General features: G+C 46.5%; 1 pseudogene; it reads right to left on the reverse strand.

The window, feature by feature from the left end:
- Window positions 1–5,628: 5,628 nt before the first annotated feature.
- On the reverse strand, window positions 5,629–10,744 carry LOC134761242 (olfactory receptor 7E24-like; annotated as a pseudogene).
- Window positions 10,745–19,230: the final 8,486 nt, after the last annotated feature.

Below are 19,230 nucleotides of genomic sequence, written 5' to 3' on the forward strand. Positions count from 1 at the left end.
AAAGCAAAATTTTGAATAAGATTTCTGAGACCCCCATCACAACCAAGAACAGAAACTCCACAGTCTGCTGAGCGGACAGTTTGCATATTGGTCTCCTCCCATCTGCCCACCGCACTCTCCTGTTTGTGCTGAGGAGGAGGAAGGAAACCAAGGCTCGGGACCGTTCCTCAGCACTCACTTGAAGGGGTGGCCTGCCCCTCCACACCTGTGGGTATTTCTAGTCGGGTGGGATGAGAGACTGAGGAAAGAAATAAGACACAGGGACAAAGTAGAGAGAAACAACAGTGAGCCCAGGGGAGCGGCGCTCAGCATACCAAGGATCTGCAGAGGCACCGGCCTCTGAGTTCCCTCAGTTTTTACTGATTATTAGTTTTATTATTTTAGCAAAAAAAAAATGTAGTAGGAGGGCAGGGTGATAAGAAGGAGAAGGTCAGCAACGAACATGTGAGCAACAGAATCTATGTCATAAGGAAGTTCCAGGGAAGCTACCGTGACTGGAGATGCACGTAAGCCAGATTTATGTTTCTCTCCACCCAAACATCTCAGTGGAGTAAAGAATAACAAGGCAGCATTGCTGCAAACGTGTCTCGCCTCCCACCATAGGGCGGTTTTTCCCCCTTCTCAGAATTGAACAAATGTACGATCGGGTTTTATACGGAGACATTCAGTTCCCAGGGGCAGGCAGGAGACAGTGGCCTTCCTCTCTCTCAACTGCAAGAGGCTTTCCTCTTTGACTAATCCACCTCAGCACAGACCCTTTACTGGTGTAGGGCTCGGGGACGGTCAGGTCTTTCTCATCCCACGAGGCCACATTTCAGACTATCACATGGGGAGAATCCTTGGACAACACGCCGCTTTCAAGGGCAGAGGTCCCTGCGGCTTTCCACAGTGTATTGTGCCCCTGGTTTATTGAGACTAGAGAATGGCGATGATTTCTACCAAGTATACTTCATGGAAACATCTTGTTAACAAGGCACGTCCTGCACAGCCCTAGATCCCTTAAACCTTGATTTCATACAACACATGTTTTTGTGAGCTTCAGGTTGGGTCAAAGTGGCTGGGGCAAAGCTACACATTAAAAACATCTCAGGAAAGCAATTGTTGAACATACAGGTCTTTTTCAAAATGAAGTCTCTTATGTCTTTCCTTTCTACATAGACAAGGAACAGTCTGATCTCTTTCTTTTGCCTACACTCACTGAACTGCCCTTCCCCTCTGCTGGGCCATGACCGCGGAGAACAGGTCCAGTGTCCTCCCTGTGTGTAGCACGGTGGAGGCTCAGACTCCGTCCTCGAGGCTGGCAAGAAGACAGGGTGAGACACGAGCCTCCTGATACAGGTGACAGGTGTGGAACCCACAGGACTGGAACCTCACACTGCAGGGCTGGAGGCACAGACTATTTACTATTCTGTGGTCTGGGGAGCTCAAGGCACAGAGCTCCACATTAGCCAGAGTCGCCCAAGTTCCCCAGCCTCTAAGGATTTCCTCATAATAATTCAAGAAGGATAGGAGAACAGTGAGTGTCCATAGACGCTTTGGGGCTCTTCCTCTCATCAGGAGAAAGCTGGTGTGTATTCTTCGCTTCTTTCTTTTCTTTTGAAAGATCCAACTGCTTTAATTTTCATCTTTAATTATGGGCAAATATACCACGTATAAATATTAAAAATTGTGAATATATATTAGTTCATATAGAATGGCCAGTATAAACATTTACAATTTCCACTCTTTTTCAGTTTACAGTTTAATGACATTAATGACGTTCACATTGTTCAGCAGCCATCACCGCCACCGTCTCCGGAACAGTTTTATCTTTCAAAATGGAAATTGCACCCATTTAGCAAGCTCTCCACTCCTCTCTCTCGCCCACCCCTGGGGGCCACCTTTCTAGTTTGCAACTCTATGAGTTTAACGACTCCAGACACTTGATAGAAAAGTGGAATCATACCGTGTTTAATTTTTTTGGTTTGGAGACAGAGTCTTTCTCTGTCGTTCAGGCTGGAGTGCGGTGGTGTGATCTCGGCTCACTGCAACCTCCACATCGTGGGTTCAAGCGATTCTTGTGTCTCAGTCTCACGAGTAGCTGGGATTACAGGCGTCCGCCACCACGCCCAGCTAATTTTTGTATTTTTAATAGAGACGAGCTTTCACCATATTGACCAGGCTGGTCTCGAACTCCTGACCTTAAGTGATCCACCTGGCTCAGCCTCCCAAAGTGCTGGGGTCACAGGTGCGAGCCACTGAGCCTGGGCGTGTTTATCCTTTTGGGATTTATTTATTTCACTGACGATAATGTCTTCGAGGTTCATCCATGCTGCGGTCTGAGTCAGAAGTGCCTGTCCTTTTTTTTGTTTGTTTGTTTGACTTTGTTTTGTTTTGCGTTTCCATGCAGTCTCACTCTGTCGCCCAGGCTGGAGTGCTGCGGCACAATCTGGCCTCAGTGCAACCTCCGCCTCCCGGGTTCCAGCGATTCTTGTGCCTCAGCCTCCCGAGTAGCTGGGACTATAGGCACACGCCACCAGGCTCGTCTCATTTTTTGCATTTTCACTAGAGACAGGGTTTCACCAAGATGGCCAGGCTTGTCTTGAATTCCTGACCTCAGGTGATCCGCCCACCTCGTTCTTCCAAGATGTTGCGATTACAGGCGTGAGCCGCCGCACCGGCCAAAAGTGCCTGCCTTTTTAAGGCTGGAGAGTCTTCCATTGTATGAAGGAACTGCAGTGCGCTTTTTCATTCATCTGTCCACGAACCCTTGGGTTGCTTCCACATTTTGGCTGTTGCGAATAATGCTGCTATGAGCGTGTGTGTACAAATCTGTCTTCCACTCCTGGCTTCTAGTTCTTTTTGGTAGGTACCCACAAATGCAACTGCGGGAACATCTGAGCATACTGTTTCTAATTTTTCCAGTGCACGCCATACTACTTTCCCCGTTCCTTCACGGTTTTACATTCCCTCCGATCGTATTGGAGCATTCCTATTTCCTTCTAGTCTCACCAATGCTTGTTTGTTGATCGTATCCATCCTAATGTGTGGTATCTCATTCTTTGTTTGATTTGCGCTTCCCTATGGTTAGTGATTTTGAACATCATTTTAGATGCTTATTGGCCATTGCTATATCTTCTTTAGGGACACGTCTACTCGAGTCTTCTGACCATTGTTGATGGAATGCTTTGGGTTTCTTGTTGTTTAGTTCTAGCTGTTCTTTATATATGATGGATATCAGCCTCTTTTGAGATATATGATTTGCAAATATTTTTCCTAATCCACGGGTTATCTTTTCACTCAGTTCACAGTGTTTTTCGCTGCACAAAAGTGTCTGTCATTTAGATGTAATCCAAGGAATCTAATTTTCTTTTGTTGCCTATGCTTTTGGTGTCATATCCCAGAGAGCATTGCCCAATCTGATGTCATGAAAGTGTGGCCAATGATTTCTTTTAGGCATATGATACTTTTAGCCCTTGGGGTTAGGTCTTTGATCCAGTTTGTGTTAATTTTTGCACCTGGTGTGACACGGGGTCCACCTTCATTCTTCTGCATGTGGAAATCAAGTTTCTCCGACACCATTTCTTGAAAAGGCTGCTTTTCCAGCAATGAGCTTTCTTAGTACTCATGTTAAAAATCATTTGAACCTATAGGTGAGAAGTTATTTCTGGGCTCAAAAACAAACGAACAACAACCGACAACAGATAAGGATACAGCATGGGCTGGGCGCGGTCGCTCACGCCTGTAATCCCAGCAGTTTGGGAGGCCGAGGCGGGCGGATCACCGGAGGTCAGGAGTTGAAGACCAGCCTGAGCGACAGCGAGAAACCCCCATCTCTACCAGAAATACAACATTAGCTGGGCAGCTGGCGCATGCCTGTAATCCCAGCTACTCGGGAGTTGGAGGCAGGAGAATCGCTTGAACGCAGGAGGCAGAGGTTGCGGTGAGCCAAGATTGCACCATGACACTCCAGCCTGGGCAACAAGAGCGAAATTCCATCTCAAAACAAAAAACAAAAAACAAAAAACCAGCATGATATCAAGAGCAGAAAGAGAAGAGCTTAAAAACCAGCATAATGAGAAAGTTAGGAAGCTTCTTACCAAAGCATCTGGAAATATGCAAGCAATTCTTGTGAACTAAAATGTTCATACTGTACTATCAAACACTAGAACTCACTCATTCCATCTTTCTGTATTTTGGGACCCAATTATCCACTTGTCTTCATTCCCCATCCCACCGCTTTTCTTCCTAGCATCTGCTAACCACCTTTATACTTTCCACCTTCCTGAGATTCCTTTTGTGTGTAGGTGTGTGTGGGATGGAGTCTCTTTCTGTTGCCCAGGTTGGAGTACACAGGCACAGTCCGGGCTCACTGCAACCTCCGCCTCCCGAGTTCAAGCGCTTCTTGGGCCTCAGCCCTCCGAGTAGCTGAGACTACAGACACCCATCACCACGCCTGGCAAATTGTTTCTGTTTTCTATAGAGACGGGGTTTCACCATGTTGGCCAGGCTGGTCTCAAATTCCTGGACTGAAGTGATCCGTGCGACTCGGCCTCCCACAGCGCTGGGATTACAGGCTTGAGCCACCACATCTGGCCAAGGTTTCCTTTTTTCTTCCTACATAGAAGTGAGGACACGAAATATTTGTCATCCTCTGCCTGGCTTATTTCATTTAATATACAGACCTGCAATCTCACCCATTTTGTCCGCAGCGGAGAGGATTTTCTTCCTTTTTAGGCTGAATAATACTTCATTGGGTGTGTATGCCACAGTTTCTTAATTGAAACAAATTTCTAAGAGCAAATATTTTTAAAATAGCAGGAATGTGAAACTTCAGGGATACTGTGCCCATTTTATTCTTTTCTATTTTCCATCTTATGTATACGCAAGTGTATAACAAAGCAGCAATCAATGTGTGTATACATCTATAACTTCAACAAATGTGAAATGTAAATGCTAAGCGGTGGCTGGGCGCAGTCGCTCATGCCTGTAATCCCAGCACTTTGGGAGGCGGAAGCGGGTGGATCACCTGTGGTGGGGAGTTCAAGACCAGCCTGACCAAAATGGAGAAACACTGTCTCTACTAACAATACAAAAAAAAAAAAAAAAAAAATTAGCCAGGCATGGTAGCGCATGCCTGTAATCCCAGCTACTTGGAAGGCTGAGGCAGGAGAATTGCTTGAATACGGGAGGCAGAGGTTGCAGTGAGCCAGACCGTGCCATTGAACTCCAGCCTGGGCAACAAGGGTGAAACTCTGACTCAAAAAAAAAAAAAACAACAAAAAAAAAAACGAAAAGAAAGAAATAGAAAATGCGAAAATGCGAAATGGTAAGAAAAAACAGCATAATAAACATTTGTGTGGTGTTGATGGACAATGCATTTGAAGATAATATTTGAAGAAATTATAATTAATTTCTGTTCTTACTCATTGGAGCTTGATGCCTCTAAAAACTTCGTCATTGGAACCACCTCTGGTGCTTTAAAAGAAAAAAAAAACAAAAATCCGCGTACTCACACAGGTGCAAGGAAATCCGAATCTTAGGTGTTGAGACCCAGGCCTCATCATGTGTTATCTCCCCAGGTGATTTGACTCAAAGCCAAGATTGAGGAACGGCGACATTTATCTCTACACATAACCTGCCTAAATAGATTCTCTAGAAGCAGTTTATGAAGAAATTCCACATAAACTGTGGAAGAGGATATGAATTTGATGTACAGTATGTCCTCACTTAACATCTTTGAAAGTCTCTTGGAAACTTCACCTCGAAGCAAAATTATGTATAGTGAAACCACTTATTTTTCATCAACAGTATAACTACACAACTTTGAATAACCAATGGTGTTGGAGGACCTCCTGTACATTGTTTCCATAAAGTCAGTTTTCAGGGAATTCCAAAATGAAGTGAGGACTTCGTGTATATAAAAAGATGGTGGTGATTCCACCTGGATGACCGGGTTATTGCTCAGAAACTAAAAGGGGCCGCCTAGGTATAGAGGATTCTGTCATGAGGTTTCTGCTAAACAAAGGATCCCAGAATACTCACCCATTCCAGTTAAAGGCATAACGAAGAAAGCAATATTCACAAAGGAAATGCGGAAAGGAATAAAAGCCATCAAGCCACAAAAATAATGTGACTAAGGGGCAGGATTTGCAGATGTAGAGATTGAATGTGGTTGCCCTTTCTCACCCACACAAGAAAAAGGATGGAACAGATCATGAGATTCGACTGTTCTGCTGCGCAGCCTCCGCAGGGCACTTTGTATGTCCCTGTTTCTCAGGCTGTAGATGAAAAGGTTCAGCATGGGGGTGAGCACAGCGTACATCACTGATGCCACCACACCATTCCTGGGGGGTGGTGACACAGCTGAAGTCAGGTACATGCCAATGCCTGTTCCGTCAAATCAGCAAACAACTGCTAGGTGAGAGCCGCAGGTGGAGAAGGCTTCCTACTTCCCATCTGACGATGAAATCCTTAGAATGGAGGGGACAATTTTATAGTAAGACAAAAGGATCCCTGAAACGACAAGAAAACCCAACATAGTACTACCGAAATCTATGAATATGCTATCGATGACGCTGTCAGAACAGGCAAGTTTGAGAAGTTGAGAGGGGTCACAGACAAAATGAGAGATTTCCACATTCTTGATGATGGTGAATTGTAACACAATCCAACTGGGCAGCTGGCAATCCAACAGGCTAAGGAAAAAGGACACCAAAACGAAGAAGACACAGAGGTGAGGATTCACGATGACTGGGTAGTGCAGAGGGCGACAGATGGCTACAAAGCAGTCATAGGCCATCACAGGCAGAAGCATGTCTTCTATACATGCAAAAAGGACCAAGAAAGACATCTGTGTCAGGCAGCCCGCATGAGAGATGACTCTGCTATGTGACTGCATGTCCACAATCATCTTGGGAACCGTGGCCGAGGTGAAACCCATGTCAGCCCAGCACAGGTTGGAGAGGAAGAAGTACATGGGGGTGTGGAGGGGGGAGTCAGAGCTGACAGCCAGGATGCTGAGCAGGTTCCTCAGCACCGTGACCAGATACGTGGACAGGGACAGGGAGAGCAAAGCGAGGACGGGCTGCAGTTCTGGATCCTCTGAGAGTCCCAGGAGGAGGAATTCTCAGACACCTGTGAGATTCCGTGGCTCTGTGTGTCTTGGACACCTTGAGAAGGAAAGAGGATTGGAAAAATAAAAGAGAAAAACCAGCCCTTAATGCTGGATGCAAGCAATTCACAAGGAAAACTTTCACACTTGGGGACCATACACCGCCAGCAATGTTTCTCAGCTGTGACAATTCCAAAAATCTCAGAATTATTACGTGGTTTACTTTTTTGCTATACAAGTCTTTCTGTACATACCACTTTAGAGAAAATCCACTGAAGAATATTAGAAGACCAAAACGTCATATATAACAAATCCGTGATCTCAGTAAAATACGGCCTACACTTTTCAGAAAAAATACAATGCAATGAAAATGTCCTTCTCTCTTTAAGAAAAAGATCTCATCTAATTGAAAGAAATTAAGAAGCCGTGAAATACACTCTATTTTATTCTGACACCGTGCTGCAAGTTCCTGTGATGTAGAATATGTAAAAGGACGACACAAGAGCTAGGACCCCATTATCTAAAACCGAAATCGAAGCTTATAGTTCTCAATCGGAGGACCTTTTCACGTGCCTGTTACTTTTCATAGTTATTATCATCCTTAGGTTTTCTGACACCATTTCTTCATAAAAGTACACGCACACTCAAATATGGGAGCTGTGTTTCCAAATGAATTGAATATATAACTCTTGGCTCAGCACCATGCCTCACACCTGTAATCCCAGCACTTTGGGCGGCCGAGGCTGATGGATCACCTGAGGTCAGGACTTCCAGAACAGCCTGGCCCACGTGGTGAAGCCCCGTCTCCAGTGAAAATAAAAAAAAATTAGCCGGGTGTGGTGGCGCGTAAACCTAGCTACTCGGGAGGCTGAAGCAGGAGAATCCCTTCGAACCTGGAAGGCAGAGATTGGACACCCCGTGATAGGATTTTTGATATCCTAGGGAGATATTGCTCCTGACAGCAGAGTGGGCGTACACCCTGTGATATTATCTGTAATATCCTAGAAAGATATTGCTCCTAATATCAGGGTGGCTGTACACCGTGTGATATTAATTGTAATGTCCTACAGAGATATGACTCCTAATAATACAGTGGGTGTACAACCTGTGATATTATTCATAATATATTACAGAGATACGACTCCTGGTATCACAGTGAGTGTACACCATGTTTCTACACCCTGTGATCTTATTTGTAACAACTTAGAGGAATATTACAGCTAATATCAAAGTGGGGGTACACCCTGCGATGTTATTTGTTATCTACTAGGTAGATGTTACTCCTAATATCACAGTGAGTGTACATTATGTGTGTAGAGACTGTGAAATTATTCATAATACCCTAGGAAGATATTACTCCTAATATCACAGTGGGTGTACACCCTGTGATATTACTTGTAATCACCTAGGGAGATACGATTCCTAATATTACAGTGGGTGTACACTCTGTGATGTTATTTGTAATGTCCTAGGAAGAGATTACTCCTAATATCAAAGTGGATGTACACCATGTGTGTACACTCTGTGATCTAATTCGTAATATCACAGAGAGATATTTCTCCTATTATCACAGTGGGTGTACATTCTGATATGATTCGTAGTATCCTAGAGAGATATTGCTCCCAGTATCACAGTGGGGGTACACCCTGTGATATTATTCATAATATCCTAGAGAGATATTACCTCTAATATCACAGTTTCTGTACACCCTGCGGTATTATTCATAATATCCTAGGGAGTTATTATCCCTAACATCACAGAGCATGTACACCATGGGTGGACACCCGGTGATGTTATTGGTAATATCCTAGGGGGATATTACCCTTAATGTCACAGTGGGTGTTCACCATGTGTGTATGCGCTGAGATGTTACTCGTAATATCGTAGGGAGAAATTACACCTAAGGTTACAGTGGGTGTACACCATGTGTTTCTGTTGTGTGATGCTACTGGTAATATCTCAGAAAGTTATTAGTCCTAGTGCCACGGTGGGTGTATACCATGTGTGTCCACTCTGTGATGTTATTCGTATTATCCTAGGGAGGTAGTTCTCATAACATCGCCGTGGGTGTACATCAGGTATGTACTCCCTGTGGTCTTATTGACTATGTCCTGCGTTGATAGTACTCCTAATATCACCGTGCGTGCGCACCATGTGTGTACATTCTGTGATGGTGTTCGTAGTATCCTAGGGAGATATCACTCCCGATGTCATAGTGGGTGTACAGCCTTGTGATATTCTTGGTAGTATCCTTGGGATGTATTATTACTCGTGTTATCACAGTGGGTGTACACCCTGTGAGAGTATTTGTAATATCCTAGGGAAATATCATTGTATACCCTGTGATATTGTTTGGGACATTTGAGGGAGCTATTTCTCTTAAAGTCAGAGTGGGTGTACACCCTGTAATATTCTTCCTAATATCACAGTGGGTGTACACCGTGAGTGATATTTTTTTCTAATATCCAGCGGGGGAGAGGATGATATTGCTTCCAGTATCACAGAAGGTGTACACCCCCCTGTGATATTGTTCCTAATATCCAGGGAAGGAGAGGATGACATTATTCGCAATATCACTGGGGGTGTACCACCTCCCGCCGGGATATTGTTCTTAATATCCGGAGGTGGGGAGAATGATGTTACTCCCAATATCACAGGGGTGTACACCACCCCTGTTTGTAAACACCCCCTGTTGTATTGTTCCAAATGGCCTGTGAAAGAGTAAATATGAGTCCCATTATCGCGGGGGGTGTTGAGCCCTGATGATACTGTTTTCTAACATCCAGGGAAGGAGAGTATGCTATTACTCCCAAGATCGCAGGGGTTGTACACCCTTTTGTGTTTTTGTGCCCAATATCCAGGAAAATAGAGGATGATATTACTCCCAATATCGAAGTAATTGTACAGCACCCCTGTGATATGCTTCCTCATATCCAGACAGGAAAAGAATGAGATTACTGCCAACAGCGTAGGGAACGTATACCCGCGCTGTGATATCTTTCCCAGTATCCAGGTGGGGAGACGATCATATTCCTTCCAATGTCGCAGGGTGTGTACACCCCCTCTGTGATCTCGTTGCTAACATCCAGGTTTGGGGAGGATGACATTACTCCCAATATCGCAGGGGGTGTACACACCCCTGTGAAAATCTTCCTCTATTCAGAGGGAGAGAGGATGATATTACTCCCAGTACCGCAGGGGGTTTACACAGCCCTGTGATACTCTTCCTAATATCCACAGGGAGAGAGGATGATAGTACTCCCAATATCGCAGGGGGTGTACACAACCCTGTGATATTGTTCCTAAGATCCAGAGCGAAAGAGGATGATACGACTCTCAATATCGCAGTTGGCGTACACCCCTCCTGTCCTATTGTTCTGAATACCCTGGGAGGGAGAGGATGAAGTTACGTCGAATATGGCAGGGAATGCACACCCTCCCCCTCTGATACCCTTCCTGATGTCCAGGGGAAGAGAGGAAAATTTTACCCCCAATATCGCAGAGGCAGTACACCCCACCTGTGATGTTGTTCCCAATATGCAAGGGGGGAGAGGATGATACTATTCTCAATATCGCAGGGCTGTTCACATCCCCAGTGACATTTTTCCTAATATCTAGGGGAGAGACAATTGTATGACAGCAAAGGTCGCAGGGTCTCTACGTCCCTTCCAGATATTGTTCCTAATATCCAGGGGGGAAGAGGATGGTATCAAATATGAAAGGGGGTGTACACCCCCCACCCCTACGATATTGTTCTTAATCATCGTGAGGGGAGACGATGATATCACTCCAAATATCGCAGGGGTTGTTCACCACCCCCTGTGATATCGTTTCTGATATCCACGGGGGGAGAAAATCATATTACTTCCAATATTGCAGGTGGCGTATACCCCACCTGAAATACGGCACCGAATATCCAAAGAGGGAGAGGATGGTATTAATACCAATATCGAAGTGTCTGTACACGCCCCTTGTGATATGGTTTTTAATATCCAGTGGGCGGGAGGATGATATTAGTGCCAACATGCCAGAGGGTGTACACTACCCCTGTGATATTGTCCCTAACTTCCAGAGGGGAGAGGATGATATCACTCCCAATATCTCAGAAGCTGTACATCCCCTGTGATATTGTTCGTCATATCCAGGGAGGCGAAGGGTGACATTCCATTGAATTTCACGACAGTACTACACGCACAGTGTGATATTGTTCCTAATATCCAAGAAGGGAGAGGATGATATTATTCCCAATCAAGTAGTGGGTGTACGTTACGCCTGTGTTATTGTCTCTAATATCCGGGGCCGGGGGAGTGGGGGAGAGGATAATATTCCCTCAAATTTAGCAGGTGGTTTGACGCCCCTTGTGGTGTTGTTTTAAATATCTCGCGGGGAAGACAAGAGTATTATTTTTGATAGTCCGATTCATCTGCTCCACCTTTCTGGGACTCTGAGGCCGGGAGGCGCCATGCAGTTTCCGTGGGATCCCCAATACCTTTGCCGTCTTCTGTAGCAAGGGAGCCTAAAACGCAGGCCCGTTTATCTGAGCCGATCCGTAAGGGCAGTCGAAATCTAGGTATCAGATCTCGAAGAAGCACACGGGTTACTTCACGAGCTTTCTCAGTTGGTGTTGGATAGGCCGCCACCCACCCAGAGTAGGTACGCACGCCCAAGAACTAGTAAATACTTGTTACCTCCACACTTTGGCATCTCTGTGAAGTCTACCTGGAGATCTTCAAAGGGGGCTGCTCCATAAGCTCGTATGCCGGGCGGAACGGCTGGACCTTGCCTCGCATCATGCTGTCGGCAGGTAACACACCGCTGCCTCACCGTTTTGGCAAGGGCTGACAAAGGCGAGATGTAGAAATACCGGCCTAACAACTCTTCCAGTGACTCCTGACCTCGATGGGTGGTTTCTTGCACAGCCAGTACAACTGCAACTCCTAGCAGCTGTGGCACAGCTACGCTCCCATCTGGTAACCGAATCCATCCTTCCTCCATCACTTGTCCTTCCCTCTACCTGGAGAATGTCCTTTTCTTTTTTAGAAGAAGTAGGTCCAAGATCAGGTGCTTGAGGGAGCACTGATGCCCAGAAGGGGGCAGATGCTGCTTTTCGAGCCTCTGAGTCAGCGCGGGAATTCCCCAAACCCACCGAGGTGGAAGCTCGCTGGTGTCCTCTGCAATGCCTAACTGCCACCTTGTGGGGTTTCCATACTGCTTCTAATCATTGCAAGGTTTCTTGTTGATATTTTCTGTCTTTTCCCTCAGAGTTCAATTGGCCCTTTTCTTTCTATCACGCTCCATGCACTCGAAGGGTTAAAAAGACACCGAGAATCAGTGTAAATGTTTACAGTCTCACCCTCACTGAGTCCTAAGGCCCGAATTAAAGCAATGAGTTCAGCTTTCTGGGCTGAAGTGGCCTGGGGCAACGATCTGGCTTCAACAAGAGTGTCCAGGGTTACCACTGCATACCCTGCACCTCTCTCTCCTTGGGGGTTGAAGAAGCTGCTCCCATCCACGTATAGTTCCCAGTCTACTGATGCCCAAGTCCGGTCCCGGAGGTCAGGTCTGCCAGAGTCGACTGAGTCCAAGACTTCCACACAATCAGGCTCGACAGGGCTCTCTGATACCGGGAGCAAGGTGGCGGGTGTAGGGTGTTACAAACTTCAATGGTTATACGAGGATTTTCACAGAGCCAAGTTTGGTACTTGGTGAGTCTGGCATTCGGTAGCCGACGATGTCCTTTAGCGTTCATGAAAGTCACCACAGCATGGGGGCCCTTTATGTTCAGGTTTTGCCCAAGAGTCAGCTTATTTGCTTCTTGTTCTAGCAGGGCAGTTGCTGCCAAGGCCCTCAAACAGGGGGCCATCCTTTAGTAGACCCGTGAGTTGTTTAGAGAGGTAGGCCGCCGGCCTTGGCCGGAGCCCAACCGTTTGGGTTCAAAGTCCAGCTGCCATCTTTTCTCTCTCTGATGCATACAATGGAAACGGCTTTGTCAGATCGAGTAGCCCCAGGGCTGGGGCTGCCAGAAGTTTTTCCTTTAACTCATGAAAGACTTGCTGTTGTTGGGATCTGCATTCCAAAGGTTCCCGGTCCCCGCCCCCTTTGGGACCTCATACAAAGGCTTGGCTAATACTGCAAAGTTTGGGATCCACAGTCTACAAAACCCCACAGCTCCTAAGAATTGTCTCACCTGCTTTCTGCTCTTGGGCTCCACTAGATTGCAAATGACCTGCTTTCTTTCTGATCCCGGGCTGCGTTCCGAGCCCTGTCAGATAGTAAATCCCAAGTCACGTACCTGCTGTCGGCAGATCTGAGCTTTCTTCTTGGACATCTTATACCCACAGTCCTCCAGGTGCCGGTGTAGGGCATCCGTTCCCTTGGCACACCCGACTGCCGTGGGGTGTCCCAGCAGAAGGTCATCAACCTACTGGAGCAACACACAGCCTAGGTCTCTGGTGGGAAACTTCTGGAGGTCTCGAGCCAACGCCTCCCCGAAGGTGGTGGGGGAGTTCTTGAACCCTTGGGGAAGCCCGGTCCAAGTGTACTGAGTAGTGACACCTGACTCCGGATCTTCCCACTGAAAGGCAAACAGCCTCTGCCTCTCAGGGGCTAATCTGATAGGAAAGAAAGCATCTTTCAGGTCCAAGCAGGTGAAGCAGCTGTCCTCAGCTGGCAGCAACCCCAACAATGTGGACGGGTTAGGTACTGTTGGATGTCAAGTCAGTTTAGCTTGATGAAGCAAGCGCAAATCCTGTACCGGCCGGTAGTCCTTGGTCCGTGGCTTGGGAACAGGCAGGAGGGGAGTGTTCCATGGAGACTGACAAGGAACAAGAATTGCAACAGTTCTTAGGTGCTTGAGACGGACCTGGATACCTTGAAGAGCTTCTCTGGAGACCGGGTCCTGTTTTTGCCTAACCCGCTGGGCCCCAGTCTTAACTGGCCAATCCCGGAGGGTTGTCTTCTGCCCGTACTCTTGGCCACCGCTTAGCCAGAGCTGGCCTTCTCTCTTGGCCCGGCTCAGTTCAGAAAAGTCTCCATTCCTCCTCTCGGGGGACCATAAGGGTCACAATGACTCCCGTTCCGGGTAACTTTAGCAGCAAAGAGCCGTGCTCTGTCAGAGAGATAGTGGCTCTCAGCTTGCTGAGCAAGTCCCTTCCCCAAAAGCTCAAGGGACAGTCAGGCATGTACCATAACTGATGAATGACTTTATGTCCCCCTACAGTACAAGTCCGAAGCAAGCCTACAGCTTGCTTTGCTGAAACCTCCGTGGCTCCGATGACGTCAATAGTCTTTTTGGATAAGGGGGCGACCGGGGCGGTTACTAGCGAATGTTCAGCACCGCTATCTCCAAGAAAGTCAATGTCTCCACCCCCGACTGTCATTCTGACCAGTGGCTCTTTGGGGACACTTGAGCCCGGTCTCCCTCAGTCCAAGAACCCTCCTGCCAGGTTGAGCAGGGCCCCTTCCTCCTTGTCCGGGGCCTCCTGCTCTGAGTCATCTTGTTTTCTTTTGAGTTGAGGGCATTTGTTCTTCCACCGTCCTATTTCTTTACCATCAGCACACTGGTTACGCTGCAAACTCTGACAGCCAAGCTGAGTTCCTTTCCCAGGGCCCCCCTTCCCTTGCCTCTTTGTGGGGGCCCCTGTGATTGCTGCAGCTAGCAAACAGGTCGGTGTTTCGCCGGGCCTGACCTCCATTCTCTTCGCCGTTTTCCTGACGGCTTACTGCATCCCTGTTTACAAACACCTGGCTAGCTATTTCTAGTAATTGTGATGTGTTCATCCCTGCAAGTCCAGCGTGTTTCTGCAGTTTTCTTCTCATGTCTTCTGCGCTTTGACGGACTAAAGCCATGTGAATCATGCGCTGATTTTCAGGGCTATCGGGATGAAAGGGAGTATACATAGCATAGGCCTCACACAGTCTCTGGTAGAATTGTGCCGGACTTTCTTCTTTTCCCTGAATGACCTCAGAGACCTTGTTAACGTTTGTGGCCTTCTGAGCTCCCCTCATTAATCCTTCCAAGAGAGCTTCCCCGTCTCGGTTTAGCCTTTGCATATTCTCTCTTTCATGTGGGTCCAACTGGGGGTCGGTTCCTGGCAACTGGGTCCTTCCATACTCTTTGGAGTTTTGATAATCAGCAGGTGCATGCTCCTCTAGCCACTTAGTTGCTGCTTGGAGGACTCTCCGCCTTTCTTCGCTGTTAAAGAGGAACATGAGCAACTGGTGCCAATCAGCCCAGGTGTGGTTGTGGGTGTGGATAACAGTTTGGAGCAAATCAATTAGGGCTGGCGGCTTTTCGCTATAGGGCGGTGTATTGTTTTTCCAGTTGAGAAGGTCGACGGAGGTGAAGGGCTGGTATCCAAAAACACGCCTCCCCGCCACGTGACCATCCTCATCTATCCCAGTATACCGCTGCTCTCTCAGGGGCATTTGTACCCCCGTTTTGGGTCGTACACGAGCTGCCGAGGAAGGGGTGGAAGGGCGCAATGTGACTTACCGCAATTAATCATCTCAATTATTAATTGACACTAATAATTATCAATATTAATGATTGATAATATAATTTTTAAATCAATACCGATAACAAGGATAATGAATATTCAATAGTTATACTAACGATAACAATAAATGATTAATATTAATGATTAATGACGCCTGATATTAATAGCTGATATTGATCTTATTCGTTAGAAAACAGTAATATTAGCTCCTAATAATTAATATTAATATTAATAATCTGAAAATTATTAGCCATTATTTTTTAATATTAATATCAATATCGGTTATTCATATTTATGTTAAGAATCAATGAGGAATAATTCCTACTACTATTACGCCTAATACCTCAGTGGGTGTACACCCACCGCTGATATTGCTCCTAATGTCCAGGGAGGGAGAAAGCATGATGTTACGTTCAATATCGCACTAGGTGTACACCCAGACGGTGATATTGACCCGAATATAATCTCCAGGGGGTGGAGTATGACGTTACTCCCAATATAGCACTGGCTGTGCATCCACCTGGTGATTTTGCTCCTAATATTCACGGAAGAAGGGAATGCCGTTACTCCCAGAATCGCAGGAAGTGTACACGCCCGTGTGAGATGGTCCGTAACAATACTCCAAGGCGGAGGAGGTGATATGACTACACATATGGCAGAAAGTGGACACCCGGCAGGGACATTGTTCCCATGATCCTGGAGGGAAGAGGATGATATTACTTTAAATGTCACAGAAGGTGGACACGCCCCCACTGATATTGTTTCCAATGGCAACGTGGGGGAGGAGGATATGACACGCGATATCTCAGGGAGTAGAAACACCCGTGTGATACCGTTCTTAACATTCAAGGAGGAAGAGGATGATACTACTCCCAATAGAGACGGATGCACACCCTCTGTACATCGTGGGAGTGCACACGTCTGTGAAACAGTTCATAATCTCTCGAGGGGGAGATGATATTACTGACAACATGGTAAACAGGCTGTGAGGCCACCGCGGATCCTAAGAGCCCAGGGGGGGCAAGAGGGGCTGGCTCTCAGTCCCCGCCTCGCGGGGGGTGCCTCACCCCCCTGCGAGGGGGGTCCTAAGAGCCCAGGGGGGGCAAGAGGGGCTGGCTCTCAGTCCCCGCCTCGCGGGGGGTGCCTCACCCCCCTGCGAGGGGGGTCCTAAGAGCCCAGGGGGGCAAGAGGGGCTGGCTCTCATTCCCCCCCTCGCGGCGTGTGCCTGCTTCTCCCCCCTGCGATCTGGATCGTCATATGCAGCTGGGGAGTGAGGGGTGGTATTACTCCCCGCCTGCGTGGGTCCCCCGCCCCCCTGCCCTGTGGGTCGTCGTATCCAGGGTGGGAATAGCGGGTGACATTAGTCTTCTCTTCGAGGGGGTTCGTCCGTGCCCTTGCGATGTGGCTCGTAATAGCCCGTGGGGGAGTCTGTGGTGATATTACTCCCCGCATCGCTGGGGGCGCCCTCACCTCCCTGCGATGTGGCTCGCAATATCCAGGCGGGAAGACGGCATGATATTTCTCCCTTTCTCCTCGGGTGTTTTCTCTGCTGCCGCACTTTGTTAACACCCTGGGACATTATTTTCCATATTGTAGGAGGATGCCACTGCTTAAGTCCCAGGGGGTATACACCCTGTGATATTATTCGTGATATTGTAGCGAAATGTGAATCCTGATGTCACAAGTCTCTACACACTCTGATATTATTCGCAATACCATAGCGAGACGTTAATAATAATGTCACAATGTGTGTACAGCTGGTGCTATTATTCTTAATCTCCTAAGGGGACGTTGATTTTATTGTCACACGGGGTATTTTCCCTTTTCTATGATTCGGAATATCCTGGAGGGATGTCACTCCTTATGTCACAGGGTTTGTACACCTTGTCAAATTACTCGTATTACCCTTATAAGACGTCACTCCTCATATCACCGAGGGTGTACACTGTGTGATATTATCGTCATATTCTAGGGAAATGTTACTTTCAATGTCACAGATGTTGCAAACCTTGTGAAATTATTCATTATAGTTTTGTTGGATGGGACTCCTATCTTCACACGGGGTGTACACACAGTGATATTACGTGTAATCTTCTCTAGAAATGTTACTCGTAAATCACAGGTCCTGTACACACTTTAATATTCTTCGTCATATTTTAGGACAACGTGACTACTATTGTCACAGGGCGTGTAGACCCTGTCATAAAATTGGTAATATCCCAGCGGGAGTTCACTCCTAATTTCACATTGCATGTACGCCCTTTGATATTGTTCGTATTATCCTAAAGAGATGTTACTAGTCATGTCCCAGTGCATGTACATTCTCTGATATTGTTCGTTATATCCTTGGGGGATGTTACTTCTAATATCACACGGCGTGTACTCCCTGTGTTCTATTTCCTAATATCCTAGGGCAATTTTACTCTTAATGACACAAGGGGTGTACACATTGTGATATTATTCATGATATTCTAGAAGGATGTTACTCCTAATGTCACAGGGGTGTACGCCCTTTGATAGTAGTCATAATTTCCCGGGGGTCTATACCCCTCATGTCACAGAAGATAACAGCTTGTGGCATTATTCGTAATATTCTGGTGAGATGATTCTCCTAATATCACAGGAGGTGTACACCGTGTGATAGTATTCTTACTATTCTAGGGGGATGTCACTCTTAATGTCACAGGTGTGTTCCTTCTGTGATAGTGTGGAAAATATGCTACCTGAATATTACTCCTAATGTCACAATGCGTGTACACCTTGTGATATTATTAGTAATATTCTGAGGGAATGTTACCCCTAAAGTTACAGGGGTGTACCTCGTGCAATATTGCTCCCAATATTGTAAGGGGATGTTACTCCTGATGTCACAGGGGGTGTATAGCCTCCGATATTATTTGCAATCTTATAGAGAGATACTACTTTAATGATGACAGTGGGTGTACACACATGGGGTACACCCACTGGATTATCATTTGCAATATCTTAGGGAGATATAACTCCTAATGTCACAGTGGGTGTACCCCATGTGTGTACACCCTGTGATATTATTTGTAACATCCATGGTAAACATTACTTCTAGTATCCCACAGAGGGTACACCCTGTGATATTTTTCCTAATATCATAGGGAGATATTGCTTCTAATAACACAGTGGGTGTACACCATGTGTGTACACTCTGTGATGTGATAGCTTATGTCCTAGGGAGGTATTCCTTCTAATATCACAGTGAGTGTACACCCTGTGATATCATTCGTAATCTCCTAGAAAGATGTTGCTGCTAATATCACAGAGGGTGTGCCCCCAGTGACATCATTTGAAATATCCTAGGGAGGTGTTACTCCTAAAGTCACAGGGGGTGTACACCCTGTTATATTATTGTAATATTCTAGGGGGGTGTTACTTTTAAAGTCACAGGGGTGTACACCCTGTGATGTTATTCATAATATCACTAGGAGGGGGTGTTACTTTTAAAGTCACAGGGGTGTACACCCTGTGATGTTATTCATAATATCCCTAGGAGGGGTTGTTACTTTTAATGTCACAGGGGTGTAAACCCTGTGATGTTATTCGTAATATCCTAGGAAGGGGTTACTCCTAATATCACATGGGTTATCTTAGGAAGAGGTGATAGCATTC

This window comes from Pongo abelii, assembly GCF_028885655.2.
Source record: "Pongo abelii isolate AG06213 chromosome 18 unlocalized genomic scaffold, NHGRI_mPonAbe1-v2.0_pri chr18_hap1_hsa16_random_utig4-3743, whole genome shotgun sequence".
Taxonomy (NCBI): Eukaryota; Metazoa; Chordata; class Mammalia; order Primates; family Hominidae; genus Pongo; species Pongo abelii.